Below are 16,315 nucleotides of genomic sequence, written 5' to 3'. Positions count from 1 at the left end.
GAAGTCAGGGCCTGGACTCGAGCCCAGGCGATGGCCGAGTTGACCAGTCTACAGCCAGGGCCAGGCCGGGCACGAGAACCGAGACGAGTTCCAGGCCCTGCTCTACGACCTGGGTAGGTGCTGGGGCAGGGAATGGGAGGAGGATGAGGGAAATGGGGTGGAGGTGGGAGATGGGGAGGGGTTGAGGAGGGAGATGGGGTGGGGAGTGGAACGATCCTGGGGAAATGAGGGAGAGTGGGGAGTGATTGAGGGAGAGGAGAGGATAGGGAGGGTAGTTGCCACGTCCACACTCCTCTCTCGCCCCCTCCTTCCCCATCTCCCACCCCCCGACTTTACCCCTCTCCCCCTCTCCCTCCCTCTGTTCCACATCCCTCTACCACACCCCCCTCCCTCCCTCTCTAGGGGAGGGTGGAGGGGGGGATGCTAGGGGATGAGGAGAAATGAGCCACGCCTGCACAGTTGGGGGCTAGGCGTGAGTGGTGAAATATTGCGTTGGGGGAACTGGTTGTGTTGGGGGAACGGGCGAGTGGTGAAATCTTGCGCTGGGGAGCAGACCCAACGGGTCTGCATTTGGTCTAGTACAGTATAGTGACCAAAACAGCACAATACCTCAAGTCCTGTCAAACCAACATCTTGTATTCACTACCCCGTTTACCCATGTAGCCACTTTCGAGAAACTATACCTACTTGTACACGTAGGTCTCTGTTCCACAGCACTGCCAAGGGTACTACCATTCATTATGTCCTGCCCAGGCTTAACTTACCAAAATTATAGTCCCTCTCCTTAACCAATTGTGAAGCACACTGTAGTCTTGTTCAGGAGTAAACACAAATGTAAAACACTGCTTTGCTACACGGACGCAAACATCTTTACCCTTCGCTCATTGTCCCATAAAATTCTTATGGGATTTTCCAATTACAAGAACAAGTCAAACAGTGTCGCAGAATGCAGTGTCGTATTGCACAAACACAAGGATTTTTCTGACCTCAATGTCCTATATAACTGAAGCATGACCTCTATTAATTCCCCATGGCATTAAGCACCGTTCAGTTTTATTAATATTCCTTATTTTCCCTTACAACAATCAACTCCCCCCTCCACCACTCCAATTCTCCCACTGCTTACATGGATCAGAGGCAAGGTATTACAGTGGGCACTTAGCCCAACAGCCAGCATACTTTGAGACATGGTGGGTATAGAAGCACCAGAGGGAACCCCACGCACACACAAGAATGTGCAAACTCCACATGAACAGCACCAGCAGTCAGGATTTAACCTGCGTCATGTGAGCCGGTAGATAGTTGTGCCACCCGAACTGCATACAGTAGCTGATGCTGATCTTTTGTGGTTTATACTCTAGGACAGCTAGACCTCTGAATCCCAAGAGTTCTGCAATGTCATTTTTTGCATTTATGTTTTGCAAGATTACCAGATCTTTGCCCTTTCACTGAAGCTAACAATATTCCCATCTAGTCTCCTCACATCATCTACGTAAACTTAATCCCTTGCCCATCTTTGTGTTATAAGCAAATTTAACAATATCTCAAAATAGGTCGAAATAGAGTCTCAAAATAAACTATAAGCTCTGGGCTGTATGATTAATGGGACCAGTAGGGCGATTAGTAATTAGTGAGAAGCCATGAAGTGGGCAAGCCCCAGCAGTCAGCTTCACTGTTGGTGCATGAAAAGAAAGCAACTGGACAATGGGGAAGGGTGGGAACAGGGGAGGTCCAAATTGAGAATACAAGTAGATACCAGTCGTCTTCATTCTTAACTCAAACCTGAGATGATCTACAATTTCACTCCTCACATTCAAATGCATACACCTTCAACAATCATCCTTGGGCTCACTGATCTGGATTTTAAGATTTCCAGTTTGCAACTTCCAAGAAATGCACACTCCTTCTATTTTGCCTTTCATTGAGCACAACATAATTGCTCTTCCATTGAAGGTATTACCATTTGATGTTAAATCTCTGAAATTGCTCCCTATCTTTATGACTAGCAATCTTTCCCTAACCAACTCTCTGGCTACTGCCCCCCTCTATGGTTTGATTGTTATGTTTGGTATCGCTTGTGAATTGCTTTAGGATGTTTTTGGCAGGAAGGTATACAAAAGCAGCTGCAAGTTAGGGAGGTCCAAAGATCATAGAGCGGAGCAAGATAGCCCACTCGTCGAAAAAGCCGTAGTAGGTCATGGGTAATCCTCAGCGCCATTTCCGTAACCGGCTTCCGTCACCACTCCAATCTATGATCTTTAGTCATGGCGTCCGCTCTATGATCTTTGGAGTGGACTATCTTGTCCGCTGTATGATCTTTGATTTACACCAAAGATAGACACAAAAAGCTGGAGTAAATCAGCAATTCGGGCCAGGCAGCATCTCTGGAGAGAATGAATGTGTGACGTTTCGGGTCGAGACCCTTCTCACCCAGGTGTTAGATAAAGTTAATTATTTTTCTTTTGATTACCTATAATTGTGCCGTGCTCTAAAACTACAGACACTCGCTTCAGCTCCTAGCTCAATATGTATGAAATTGTTGCAATACAGAACACAGTTCTGAATCGCTAAAGACCGATGCATTTCATTTGTCCAAGTGCATGCCGCATGCAAAACTGTTGCGGTTCCTAATGGATCGTATTGGGAGTCTAAAATCAAATTATAATCCAATGTTTCTTGATTCAGTGTCTTGATTGTGAATTAGGAATTTATGCACTCAGGACATTTTTTCTCGACTTGTTTTGGGAAAATATAATTGGTTTCTATTTCAAATGGTTTACACCGTTAACTAATCACAACTAAAGTAAACTCTTAAAAAACACGTTGTTCCTGCAATTTATCATTTACGCGGTTTAAAAAATATATATATGAATACCAATTAGCAGAATATAGGGTAACCAGTTATGACCATGTGTAACTATTTATTTTTCAGCAAAGAAATTTAGATTTTAAAATGCAGGCATTTTAAGCATCGGATTACAGTAACGGCGCCTCAATATTAAGTGTTCCATATCTCTACAAGTCTCCAAAATGCTACCCTAATTAAAAAAATATTTCGAATTCCGTTTAAACGTTTATCACTTTTATTGATTAAATCCAAAATGAAAAGGCGATATGGGAGACAAGAATCTTCATGTTGTATTGTCATTTGCTTTTACATGCATTGAAACGAGTAAAGAAAATAACTCTACTGGGCTAAGTGCAGCGAGATTTGGAATTGCTGTATTTTTCACCCATTCAAACGGGCCACAAAGCATTGTGTGCGCCAATTTTAGAAACTGTCATATAAGTAATGAAAAGAAGGGAATGAAGTGTGTATTTACTGGTGATTAATACACCCCGGGATCGGTTTCAACGCGGGATGAAGTTAAGTACATAAACTGGAGTATAAGGCACGGGAAAGGGACTTTCAGTCTGAAGAGGGGTCTCGATCCGAAACATCACCCATTCCTTCTCTCCAGAGATGCCTCCTGTCCCGCTGAGTTCCTTCCTAAGCATTGCCCTCTCCTTCATGCCAATTTTAATGTTTGAATTGCTGATAATGCAGGCCATTGAAATATGCCTTACTGGGTCGCCGTGCAGTAAGCTCCGCTGGGGCTGCGGGCGGTGCTGGTTGTAGCTCCGACCCCGACAACTCTACCCCTGGCTGCGAGGCTCCGCAAATGTTGGGAGTCGGCGGCGTCGCAGCGCTGGGATACCAGCGGGAAGCGAGCAATGCCTTACCGGGTCGCTGTGCGGTAAGCTCCAGGGCGCTGAGGCCGCCTTCTCCCAACGTTCGCGGAACTGGGGGCTGCGGGCGGCGCTGGATTTGGAGCGCCTCGCAGCCAGGGGTCGAGTTGCCGGGGTCGGAGCTACAACCGGCGCCGCCCGCGGCCGGACGGAGCCCCCAGCTCCGCGATGTTGGGAGTCGCCGACCAGGTAGGGGACTAAGAATTAAAGTTTACCCCCTTCACCCACCCACCCCACCACCACATAAAATCCCTCCAAACTAACTGACTAACATTTATGCAATGATTTACAATGATTCCCCGGTCTCCGGAGAGGAGGCAGTCGCTCCAGACTTTTCAAGCCGCCCGCGCTTCCTACCTAATCTACGCTAAAGATCTTCCATTCGGAAATCCGAAAATGTCCGAAATCCGACAAGTGTCTGGTCCCAAGGCTTTCGGATAAAAGGTTGTGCACCTGTATTTCAGAAACTTTTCAATTACCATACCAAGTCATCCCCTTGATAGTTTTCCTAATTTCTATTTTCAAATAAAGAAACCAACCCGACCAAACTCGGCTCTATGATCTTTGCTGATTACACATTCCCCAGAGGTCAGGTCGGGTTTGCTAAAACGGCGAAAATCCCGCCCCGTTCCATACTACACATTAGTCCATTGCATTTTGCAGGAGTGGACCATTTTGCTCCACTCTATGATCTTTGGGGAGGACCAGGGTTAAATTTTAGCATGACCAAGTGGAACACGTAGACAGAATGTGGCTCATTTTCAATGCAAAGCTTGAAGCAGATGGCCACACTGTATGCAAACACAGAAGTATGAAATTCCTTGAAAAGAGGAGTTAGGCCTCTAGTTGTAACAAATATTCACGTACAAAAAGATAGTTACTGTCTGAGGAAGGATCTCGACCCAAAACGTCACCTATTCCTTCGCTCCATAGATGCTGCCTCCGCGCTGAGTTTCTCCAGCATTTTAACTACCTTCGATTTTTCCAGCATCTGCAGTTCCTTCTTAAAAATACTGTATGACATTAATCAGGACCACAGTTGCTTCCTAGACTAATTAGGATTTGGATTTCTTCATTCATCCTCTCCATACCATTCCAAAACTAGTTCAAGCTTCTAAAAAAGTGTTTTTAATTGCTGGATATTACAAAGTAACTCAAATGCATATTGTATACATCACAACATACAAAGCGTTAGAATGGGGAGGTGTCACCCCCCGAGTGGTTGAAGTGCAATCTTCTACTGTGTAGAATTATGGCTTTAACTCGGCTAATTGGCATGGTAAAATTGTATATTGTCCCTCGAATGTGTAGGATAGTGGTAGTGAACGGGGATCGCTGGTCGGAGCAGTCGGTGGATAAAAGTGCCTGTTTCCATGCTGTATCTCTAAACTAAAAATGAATCTTGTGGCCCTCCTCAAAACTTTTCAGCCACAAATAAAGTGGTGAAAATTGATTTTTTTTTCTAGTGCTAATATAACTTGTTTTCTGCAAAGTAAAAATAAGCTTTTGTATACGCTAGTACAATACAATAAATATTGCAGTCAATTGGAGGAAATTCTCAGCTTTGGAATCATCAATTTGTATCAACGTGGATGACTGAGACAGTGGGTTTAAAGTATACATCCGTGGGTTTATAGTCGATTTTCAGATAGCTTGTCTACTGATGGAGACAGATCCTGAAAAAGTCGAGTCATCATAAGCGGTTCAAATTAATTTGAGGATTGCATGGAATAGTCCTTGTTCCAAATCTACTCTGGTACTATTCCCCAACTCTTTGCCGCTTTATCGATAACTGCATTGATGATGCCTCCTTGCACTAATATTGAACACATTTGTAACCTCACCACAAACTTCCACCCTGCACTCAAACTCACTGGCACCAATTCCAATACCTCTCCCCGTTGTCAGGATATTTATCTCCATCTCTGGAGACAAACCATCTACTGACATTTATAATAAACCTACCAATTCCCACAGCTACAGTAACTGCGCCTCCTCCCAAACAGCTTTTTGAAAGGTCACCATTTTTTAGGAAGTATGGCTTCTTATTTATTGTGGTCGATGGAGCCTCAGTTTGCATTTTCTCCAAAATCTGCCAACCATTCACTCAATCCATTTTTTAAATTTAGGTAACTTGCATTCATGCTCCTTTCTTTCTTTTTGTCTCCCCCCCCCACCTAATGTCAATCACCTCCCAATCTGGTTCCATCTGCCTATCGTCCCTTACTTATCGGATTCCAGCTTATGCAGCTTTGTGTTTCCAGTTATCACCTTCCAGCCTCGACCACTACCTCACTTGGCTCCATCTACTCCCTTTTCTCTCCGGCTCCCCCGATTTGCATCTATCACCCATCAGCCACTATCTCACAACTCCAACTCTGCTCATACCCCACATGGCTCCATCTGCCCATTACACTCCTAACCTAGTTTCATCTATTGCCTGCCAGCCCATCCCACCTTAGAGTGGCTATATCCCCTCAACATTCAGTCCCATGCAGGGTCTCAAACCAAAATGGCAACTATCCCTCTGCCTTCACAGATGCTTCTCTAACATTGAGTTCCTCTGGTAGTTCATTTATTGCTGGATAAGCGGAGATGCTTTTCCCTGGAGAAAAGGATGCTGGGGAACCTCAGTTTTGAGAGACATAAATAACATCGATGATCAGATTTCTTTGCAAGATAAGCAAATCTAATACTAGAGGGTCCAGGTTTAAAGTGAGAGCAGAAAATGCAAGGAAGGTGGTGGCAAATGGAACGATCTGCCAGAAACAGTCCGTTTCCATGTCATACGACTGTGATTATACTCTCCTTTGAAAGCACATGGCTATTATTTGCATCTCAATGAATGGGAACAGAATCTCATCATAAAGTCACATCTAAAAATGTACACTGCTAAAGGTGTGGCACTCTTTAGAGCAATGAGTCAATCGAGATTTGTACTCAAATCTGTGGAGGATGACTTCAATCCGTAACCCATTGATTTGATTTAGAATGATACAAATGAGTCACATGACACACAGCATCTCCCGAGAAAAGAGCTGGACTGGCAAGATACTTACACCCACAAGCTATAAAGATGATTCCATATATATGCCCTAAGCTTTCAACTTTTTATATTCTTTCTATAAAAACTGGTCATTTGAAAGTTTACGAGGCCAAGACACGTTTTTGTGCAAATTCTTCCCTCGCTGCAATCCGCAAAGAGTTCTTAAGATAAAAAAAAACAAACATATTGATGCAAAACACAATGTGATGGAGGGACTCAGCAGGTCCAGCAGTAGAAGGAATATAGAGGTCACATTTTTGGTCAGGATGCTTCAGATTGATTGGAGTAGGTGGAAGAAAATTGGTAGAATGGTGGGGATGGGACAAAACCTGGAAAGTAATACCGGTGCACAACCTTTTATCCGAAGTTCCAAATAACGAAAAGCTCCGAATGGCGGACATTTTTTCGGTCCTTGAAGAAAGGTCCTTGAAGAGGTGACCGGCCTGCAGAGGTGACAGCGGAACCTCCGGTCAGTCCTCGAAGAAAGGGGAACTAAATAACCATTCATAAAAGAGAAGGTGAGGGTATATTGCGCAGGAGGGTTAATAATTGACAATCTGCTGCTGCCTGCCCACTGAGTTAAAAAGTTCCCACGGTAGACTCACGATACACAGTGTATCGTGAGTCTTGCGTGGGAACTTTTTAACTCAGCGGGCAGGCAGCAGCAGATTGTCGCTCCCTTCAGTTTCACCCCACCTACACCCCTCTGCTTCCCGGCCATGTGTGTGTGACCCCTTCCCTCCCCTCGCCAGCTCCCCGCCCATTGCACCAGCGCGGGAGCTTTGCACTGTCTTCACGTCGGCGATGCCAGCAGGTCAGTGCCAGTCACTGGAGACGTCAGGACCAACGGGACACAGACCCCCAGGCCTACTGCAAGCACGGAGATCCCAGAGACCCACAGCCAGCAGCAGCCCAGCCCCGTTCCAACTTCAGAGGAACACGCTCCCCATAGGGACAGAAGCTGATGGTTTGCAAGGTACATCTTGTTCTTGGGGTTGCGGATGAGGGGGCGCAGCTCGGGCTGTGACGTCTCCGGCAACCCCCCTGTACAGGAGTTGAGACTGGGAACTGTGGGGTTGTTTGCAGTTGCAGAGGGAGGGGGCAAGGACAGTACAGTTCCCAGTCTCAGCTCCTGCCCAGGGGGGTGGCCGGAGACGTCAGGACCAACGGGACACCGACTGCAAGCACGGAGATCCCAGAGACTCACAGCTAGCAGCAACTCTAGCCTAGCCCCGTTCCAACCCCAGAGGAACCTGGGTTGCGGATGAGGGGGCGCAGCTCGGGCTGTGGGCGAACTGCCACTTGTCGCTGTAGCGGCCCATCAGGGAGCGGGTTCCTGTTGATCCTGACGTCTCCAGCCACCCCCCTGGACAGGAGCTGAGAGACGTCCGGACCACCAGAAGCCGCTCCCCGATGGGCCGCTACGGCGACAAGTGACAGTTCGCCCACAGCCCGAGCTGCGCCCCCTCATCGGGACACCAACCCCCAGGCCCACTGCAAGCCCGGAGGAACACGCTCACTGTAGGGGCAGAAGCTGATGGTGTGCAAGGTACGTCTTGTTCTTGGGGTGGCGCAGCTCGGCTGTGGGCGAACTGCCACTTGTCGCCGTAGCGGCCCATCGGGGAGTGGATTCCTCTGTAGTTGGTGGGACAGGGAGACACAGCGGCTTTTGAGAATGGTGGGCAATTACTTCCAAAGTTCTGCCCACACAGTCAGTACACCTCTCCTACACTTGTCTCCTGCACTAAGATTATCTCGCAGAGAATGATCCCAGCCTAACTCTCCCTATTCTCTCCTATTCTGCAAGAAAAAACTACATTGAAGACTCAAACTCGCGATCGAGTAACTGCTGGGATCGAGGCGCAAACTCGCAACATTACGGATATGAGCCGAGCACTCTACCACTGAGCCAGCCATTAAAATCTACGCTAAAAATCTTCCATTCTGAAAGCCGAAAAATTCCGAATTACGAAAAGTGTCTGGTCCCAAGGCTTTCGGATGAAAGGTTGTAGTTGAATAAAGATAGTGAGGTTTTAGTTGTGGATGGGTGGACCAAGTGACAAAAGTTAGGTGAAAACAAAACAAAACTGTCAGATAAGGAGTGGGATGAGTAAAGTCTGAGGGAGGGGTGTGGGTGGAAGGCAGCAGGTGGGAAAGAATAAAGAGGGGGAATAAAAGTGAAATGAGGATGGGAGATAAGTTTGAAGGAAGGGAAAGGAGCAGGATAGATTATGAGGCGCACCAGTCGAGAATGATGTGTTAGCCGACAGACTAGTTGCTGCCATGTAGCTACAACTCATTCAAATCAAATTATTATACAAATATCCCTGTTAAAATATTGAAACAACTTGTTATCATCATTTTCAAACTCCACTTGGTGATGCCTCTTGGTAAGAAATCCCTGTGCCACTTTCTTCTAAGTAACTATTACATTCCTGAAGTAGTGAATCAGAAATAATCTGCATTTGCTGACTTCTAGACAGCCAACAGATCCAGACTTGAAACCATATGTAACCGAAACACATTGACTAAAAACACAGGAACACCAGAAACATAGGAAACCCATGACCGATTACTCACATAGAACTGTTTAAGAACGAACTGCAGATGCTGGAAAAATCAAAGGTAGACAAAAATGCTGGAGAAACTCAGCGGGTGAGGCAGCATCTATGGAGCGAAGGAATAGGTGACGTTTTGGGTCCAGACCCTTCTTCACTCATGGGGGTGGGGGGATTGGGGGAGGGGAAGAAGGAAGAGGTGGAGACAGTAGGCTGTGGGAGAGCTGGGAAAGGGAGGGGAAAGAGGGAGAAAGCAAGGACTACCTGAAATTGGAGGTCAATGTTCATACCACTGGGGTGTAAACTACCCATGCAAAATATGAGGTGCTCCTCCTCCAATTTGCGGTGGGACTCATTCTGGCCATGGAGGAGGCCCAGGACAGGCAGGTCGGATTCAGAATGGGAGGGGGAGTTGAAGTGTTGAGCCACCAGGAGATCAGGTTGGTTAATGCGAACTGAACGGAGGTGTTGGGCGAAGCGATCGCCAAGTCTGCGTGTGGTCTCATCGATGTAGAGCAATTGACATCTAGAACAGCAGATGCAATAGATGAGGTTGGAGGGGGTGCAGGTGAACCTCTGCCTCACCTGGAAAGACTGCTTGGGTGCTTGGATGGAGTCGAGGGGGGGGGAGGTAAAGCGACGTGTAGCATTTCCTGCGGTTGCAAGGGAAAGTACCAGGGGAGGGGGTGAGAAGGGACGAATTGACCAGGGAGTTACGGAGGGAGCGGACTCTGCGGAAAGCAGAAAGGGGAGGAGATGGGAAGATGCAGCCAGGGGTGGGATCCCGTTGGAGGTGGCAAAAATGGCGGATGATTATCCGTTCTATGTGATGGCTGGTAGGGTGGAAGTTGTATGTGACGGTTGGTAGGGTGGAAGGTGATGACAAGGGGGACTCTGTCCTTGTTACGTGTGGGGGTGGGATGGGGAGTGAGAGCTGAGCTACGGGATATAGAGGAGACCCTGGTGAGAGCCTCATCTATAGTCGAAGAGGGGAACCCCCGTTCCCTAAAGAATGAAGACATCTCCGATGCCCTGGTTTGGAACACCTCATCCTAGGTGCAGATGCGGCGTAGGAATTAGGACTTGGGGGGGGGTAGAATCCTTACAGGAAGCAGGGTGGGAAGAAGTGTAATCCAGATAGCCGTGGGAGTCAGTGGGTTTGTAGAAAATGTCGGTCAGTAGTCGGTTATCTGCGACGGAGATAGTGCGGTCTAGAAAAGGTAGGGAGATGTCGGAAATGGCCCAGGTGTATTTGAGTGCCGGATGGAAGTTAGTGGTGAAATGGATAGGAGGTAGCACCAAAGCAGTCGTCATTGTAGCGGAGGTAGAGTTCGGGGATAGAGCCACGGTACGCCTTGAACAAGGATTGTTCAACGTACCTAACAAAGAAGCAGGCATAGCTGGGACCCATGTGCATGCCCATAGCTACGCCTTGGATTTGGAAGAAAAGGGTGGTCAAAGGAAAAGTTGTTCAGTAAGGACCAGCAGAGGAGAGCTTAAAGACCCTCCTGGTGGGGGATGGAGGTGTAGAGTGACTGGACATCCATGCTGAAGATGAGGGAGGGGGGGCCTGGAAAACAGAAGTCATGGAGGAGACGAAGAGCATGCGAGATGTCTTGGACATAGGTAGGGAGGGATTTGACCGGGGGGGGGGGGGGGGGAGAGATAGGATGTAGTCTAGGTATGTGGAAATAAGCTTGGCGGGACACGAACAAGCAGAAACAATGGGTCTGCCAGGACAGTCAGGTTTGTGGATTTTGTGGAGAAGGTAAAATCGGACCCTGCGGGGCTGGGGAACCATGAGGTTGGAGGCTTGGGAGGGCAGGGAGCCGGAAGCGATGAAGCCATGATGGTGTTTGAGATAATGGCCTGGTGCTCGTCTGTGGGGTCATGGTCCGAGGATCAGTAGGTGTCTGAGAGTTGGCGCCTGGCCTCAGACAGGTAGACAATAGGTGCAAGAGTAGGCCATTCGGCCCTTCGAGCCAGCACCGCAATTCAATGTGAACATGGCTGATCATCCCCAATCAGTACCCCGTTCCTGCCTTCTCCCCATATCCCCTGATTCCGCTATCTTTAAGAGCCCTATCTAGCTCCCTCTTGAAAGTATTCACCAGCCTCCACCGCCCTTTTGAGGCAGAGAATTCCACAGACTCACTACTCTCTGTGAGAAAAAATGTTTCCTCATCTCCGTTCTAAATGGCTTACCCCTTATTCTTAAACTGTGGCCCCTGGTACTGGACTCCCCCAACATCAGGAACATGCGTGTCCAAACCATTAACAATCTTATGTTTCAATAAGATCTCCTCTCATCCTTCTAAACTCCAGAGTGTACAAGCCCTGCCGCTCCATTCTCTCAAGGGGGGGAGGTTAGAGTGAGAAAGGGCCGTGGAAAAGTTAAGGTGGTTTAAAATGAAATGGTCTAAAGCAGGTAGATGGCCATGAGGGGGAAGTATAGAACTGTACAGTACAGGAACTGGCCCTTCAGGTCAATATTCAAATATGATGCCAAGTTAAATTAATCTACACTTAAGCCTCGAAAACGCTTCTCTGCCTCCACCACTACTATTGGCGTCCACCACTCAGAGCAAAGAAAAAAATGCCCCGCACATCTTTAAACAGTAAATTAAAGTTTAAAAAATCTGAAGACGGTACAAAAAGAAAATCTAGTGAGCTAGGTCAGTGAGAAGTAAAACAAGTAGCTGTAACTTTTTCAGCTCCTGTGCTCTGGTGAGAAGAGGGGAAGCAGAATGAATAGATTTGATGACATAAACAACCGCAGATGTTGGGATCTTGAGGAAGAACGCACAGCGCTGGATTAACTCAGCAGGTCAGGAAACACCGGGGGGGTTAATGGACAGACGACGTTTTAAGCCGGGGCCCTGATTTAGATTTGGTGATGCGAGGAGAGGGGGGGCAGTGATAACACAAAGGGAGTTTAATCACAAAGTCACAACATGGTTGCAAAATGGCCGGGCTGGCGGGAGGCCGAGCCTGGCAATCCCGTAAAGCCGAGATTGCAGCGGGTAGTGAAGAGAAGCGGCAGCCTCTCCGCACGGAGGGGACAGACAGACAGACAGATGGGCGGGCGGACTCACCGATGTCCAGCCCCAGGCCTGGTGCATGTAAAGGACACCAGCAGCCCTCTTCTCCCCCCCAAAGCCATAAAGGACGGCAGCGAGGGGAGTCCAACGCCGGGCGGCCTGGGTGCTGGCTCCCATTTTGTCGCCCGGGCTCCGAGAATGTGTTTTGGTTGGTGCCGCGACACGGGTAGCGAGTGCTCACCTCCCAAGTCCTCCTCCTCCTCCTCCTCCTCTTCTTCTTCTCAGCAGCGACACCAACAACCGTTTCAGTCGCCGGTGGTAAACGCCACGGAACCGTCCAGAAGCATCCGCCGGCAGCTAACGGAGCGGGGGGATGGGGGCGGCAAGAAGCTTCTGTCCTCACTTCCGCCCCTCTTATTGCGTCCGCGGCACGTCACCGGGGCAGTCGTGACGTCATAGCGGAATATTCTGGAAGGTGCGAGGAGGGGGACAGATACTGTGCGGAGGGAGGAAGGAAGGAAGAATGAATGAATGCGCAGATAGATGCTGGAGTAACTCAGCGGGGCAGGCGGGCAGGCAGCAAGGCAGCAGCTCCACTGGAGAGAAGGGGTAGGCGACGAGGATTCGGGGTCGAGACCCTTGCCCTTTACCGCCAGTTGGGGATGGATGGAAGGAAGGAAGGAGTCGCTGATCCTCCCCACCCCTCCCTCCATTGTAGGTATTCTGCATCAGTCTCCAATCCATTGTTGTTGTTGCTGTGCTTTCCCCCCCTTCTCTGACCAGGACGATGATGACTATCAATACAAGGAACTGCAGGTGTTGGTTTACACAAAAAAAATAGACACAAGGTGCTGGAGTAATTCAGGAAAGGTGGGGGCGGGGTGTGGTCAGGCAGCAGCTGTGAAAAAAGTAGCAATGTTACAAAATTTTGAGATTTAAAAAATCAAGTCTTTAATTTATCCCATCAGATAAAGCATAAAAAAAAGAAGTTTAATTTGACACCGAATTCACTTTCATATCTTCAGTATTAAAAAAGTTATGAAGAAGTCTGAAGAAGGGTTTCGACCCGAAATGTTGCCTATTTCCTTCGCTCCATAGATGCTGCTGCACCCGCTGAGTTTCTCCAGCATTTTTGTGTACCTTAAAAAGGTTATGGCCATTTTCATACTCGGAAATTGACATCTTGTTCCCTATTGCTTTTTCATTGACTTAACACCAAAGCTGTGATCGAGAACATTTAAAGGCTGATAACTTTCTTAAAATTTAAGAGAACTGAAAGAAATGTTCAGTTATTATAGATTGAAGCATTCTGAAACAAATATGAAACAATCTTACTTAGATGACTTGAAATTAAAGCATATAATTAGTTAGTTACCTAATTGTAGCTAATTACAAAATTCAATTACTAGATCTAAACATCTATCCATTTCTTAAGGATAGATTAACATTTTTAAATAACCTAAGTGTCCAAATAACATTCACACAAGAATTCAGAATATAACATAATTTTTAAATTTCATTGTCATGGGTTTATAGGCAAAATGGAAGGAATTTAATGTTTAATACCTGTAAATTAATGGCCATTTAAATCAGCTTGCGAGTGGGATTCCCTGGAACGGGACCATTTAGAACGTTGAGGTTGCGGTGAATTTATACCCCCATATTTGCAGCAAATACACTGCCGGTTCTTCGGGGGGAAAAATCACCGTTTCGCAACTTAAAATGTGAATTAAATATATCTTAAGAAACACTTTTATACATAAAAATAAACAACTTTCTTTTACCTGGTCCTCCATAAAATCCGTCCCAGTTGTCGGCATTGACGGCTTCAGAAGCTGCTTTTAAAATCATTCCAGCGATTAACTTGTCGGGTGAATTTTTTTTAAAAAAGACACAGAACGGCCGTAGGAACGATTCTGTAGCAAAATCTTGCACTCCAACAAATATAATTCAGGACCAGGTCGGGGAAAAAAACCCGTTTTAACCCCGCCCCACCTCCCCCCTCAAACGCACCAAAATCGCGCACACGGCCAGTGGCAGAATTACAGCGCCGCTGAAGGTAAGTTTTGTAACACCTATGTGAAGGACATGGATTGGTGATGCTTTAGGTTGGGACCGTTCTTCAGATAATATCATGGGTTAAAACTGAAGATAGACACAAAAAGCTGGAGTAACTCAGCGTGTCGGACAGCAACTCTGGAAAAAAGGAATAGGTGATGTTTTGGGTCGAGGTACTCCTGCTTATTGTATCCATCTTCGGTTTAAACCAGCATTTGTAGTTCCTTCCAACACACAATGCCATAGTTTACCTCGGGCATTGGGAGAGGTTGTTCCAGATCCAGTCCAATACACAAGGGTTTCATGGCATGCCTTGGCAATGGGAGATTCCCATATCTCAGATGATGAAATTCAGCACCTCCTTCAATCTGCCAGCACAGCCAATCCTCAGATTGGCCCAAAACACATGGTCCAACAGTTGATAGAGATCTAGATGACATACAGAAAATGTCTCAAGATACTGGAAAAATAATTACCAACGCAGGCTGTGGAAGGTCCTCCCAATTCATTGGAAGAAGTGAACCAACATTCCTCTTCCAGGCCAACATGCCCAGGGTTGAGACCCTCATCACACTCCTTTGCTTCATTAAACTGGCCATGTAGTTCAGAAGAAGATACAAAGTGCTGGAGTAGCTCAGCAGGTCAGGCAGCATCTCAGGAGAACATGGATAGGTGAAGCGTGCAGGAAGGAACTGCAGATGCTGCTTTACACCGAAGACATGACAAAATGTAGTAAGGAACTTCTGAAGAAGGGTCTCGACCTGAAACATTACCAATTCATTTTCTCCAAAGATCCTGTCTGACCTGCTGAGTTACTCCAGTATTTTATGTCTGTTTCAAGTTGGGACCCTCTTTAAGATCAAGGCGATGTAGTTCACCTGCCTTACATCAGACTCCCAAAAGTTACACTCTATTCACAGGAAGAAATTACCTGACAGAGGAAAAGATTTGAGAATGTGCTTAAAGTTTCTATGAAAATATATATCCCCTCTGACTCTTGTCCCATGTCTAGGTGGAGAAGAAGGGTTGGATGAGAAATTGCATCCATGTTGTAGAAGCATACAAAAGCCCTGCCTGAAAAGCACTTCACTGAACCAGCCACCTGCCACGTGATATTTTAAACCAGGTGTCTTTACTTGCCCACTTCACTTAGATTTCTGTGTATCTTCTTCCAAAAGATAGAAGAGAGAAAAGGGAATGACCAGAATAACAGGCATATTTGATGACATGACCAACCTCCTGGAAGCAACTAGTCGTGTCGATCGACCATATGGAAGGAAATGATGACCATGTGATGGACTGGGCTGTATTAACCATCTCTCTGTGCTGGTTACGTGGCCACATGGTCATGGGGGTAGAGCAAGGGACTGAGCCTATACAACCCTTAGGAGCACCAATGTTGAGGTTCAGGTGGTGGAAATCTTACGACCAGTTATAACCGATTAAATTCTGCCGTTCAGTACATCAAGAGGCCAGATGCACCAGGAGTTTATAGATTAGTTTATTTGATATTTATGTTATTGAAGGCTGAGTTGTTAATAATAGCATCCTGACATAGGTGATCCAGAGCTGAATGTAGTGCAAGGGAGATAGTGGCCTCCATAGACCTATCTTATTGGTGGACAAATAAGGTCTATAGATTGTCCAGAAGATGTGGGTTATTACCAATCTTATAAGGCATAAACAAACAAAGATAAAATATTTTAACTCAAGGTAAAACACAGGGAAGACAAAAATTCTGGAGAAACTCTGCGGGTGAGGCAGCATCTATGGAGCGAAGGAAATAGGCAACGTTTCGGGTCGGAACCCATCTTCAGACTGATGTGAGGGTGGTGGGGAGAAGAAAGGAAGAGGTGGAGCCAGAGGGTTGAGGGAGAGCTGAG

At 46.9% G+C, this 16,315-nt stretch overlaps 1 protein-coding gene across 4 annotated transcripts in view; it reads right to left on the bottom strand.

Annotated features, from left to right (window-relative positions):
- dnajb6b (DnaJ heat shock protein family (Hsp40) member B6b) overlaps window positions 1–12,755 on the bottom strand; it is an 87,249-nt gene extending 74,494 nt beyond the window's left edge. For 2 of the 4 annotated variants that reach the window (XM_055664518.1, XM_055664507.1), the window contains exon 1: window positions 12,616–12,755. The gene's annotated coding sequence lies outside the window, so the exon portion shown is untranslated. The remainder of the gene's footprint in view (window positions 1–12,615) is intronic. The other 2 variants (XM_055664498.1, XM_055664526.1) reach the window with 1 other exon arrangement.
- Window positions 12,756–16,315: the final 3,560 nt, after the last annotated feature.

The sequence above is a fragment of the Leucoraja erinacea genome, chromosome 2, assembly GCF_028641065.1.
Source record: "Leucoraja erinacea ecotype New England chromosome 2, Leri_hhj_1, whole genome shotgun sequence".
Taxonomy (NCBI): domain Eukaryota; kingdom Metazoa; phylum Chordata; class Chondrichthyes; order Rajiformes; family Rajidae; genus Leucoraja; species Leucoraja erinaceus.
Note: the sequence above shows the minus strand (reverse complement) of the source record. Positions and strands in the feature narration are given on the sequence as shown.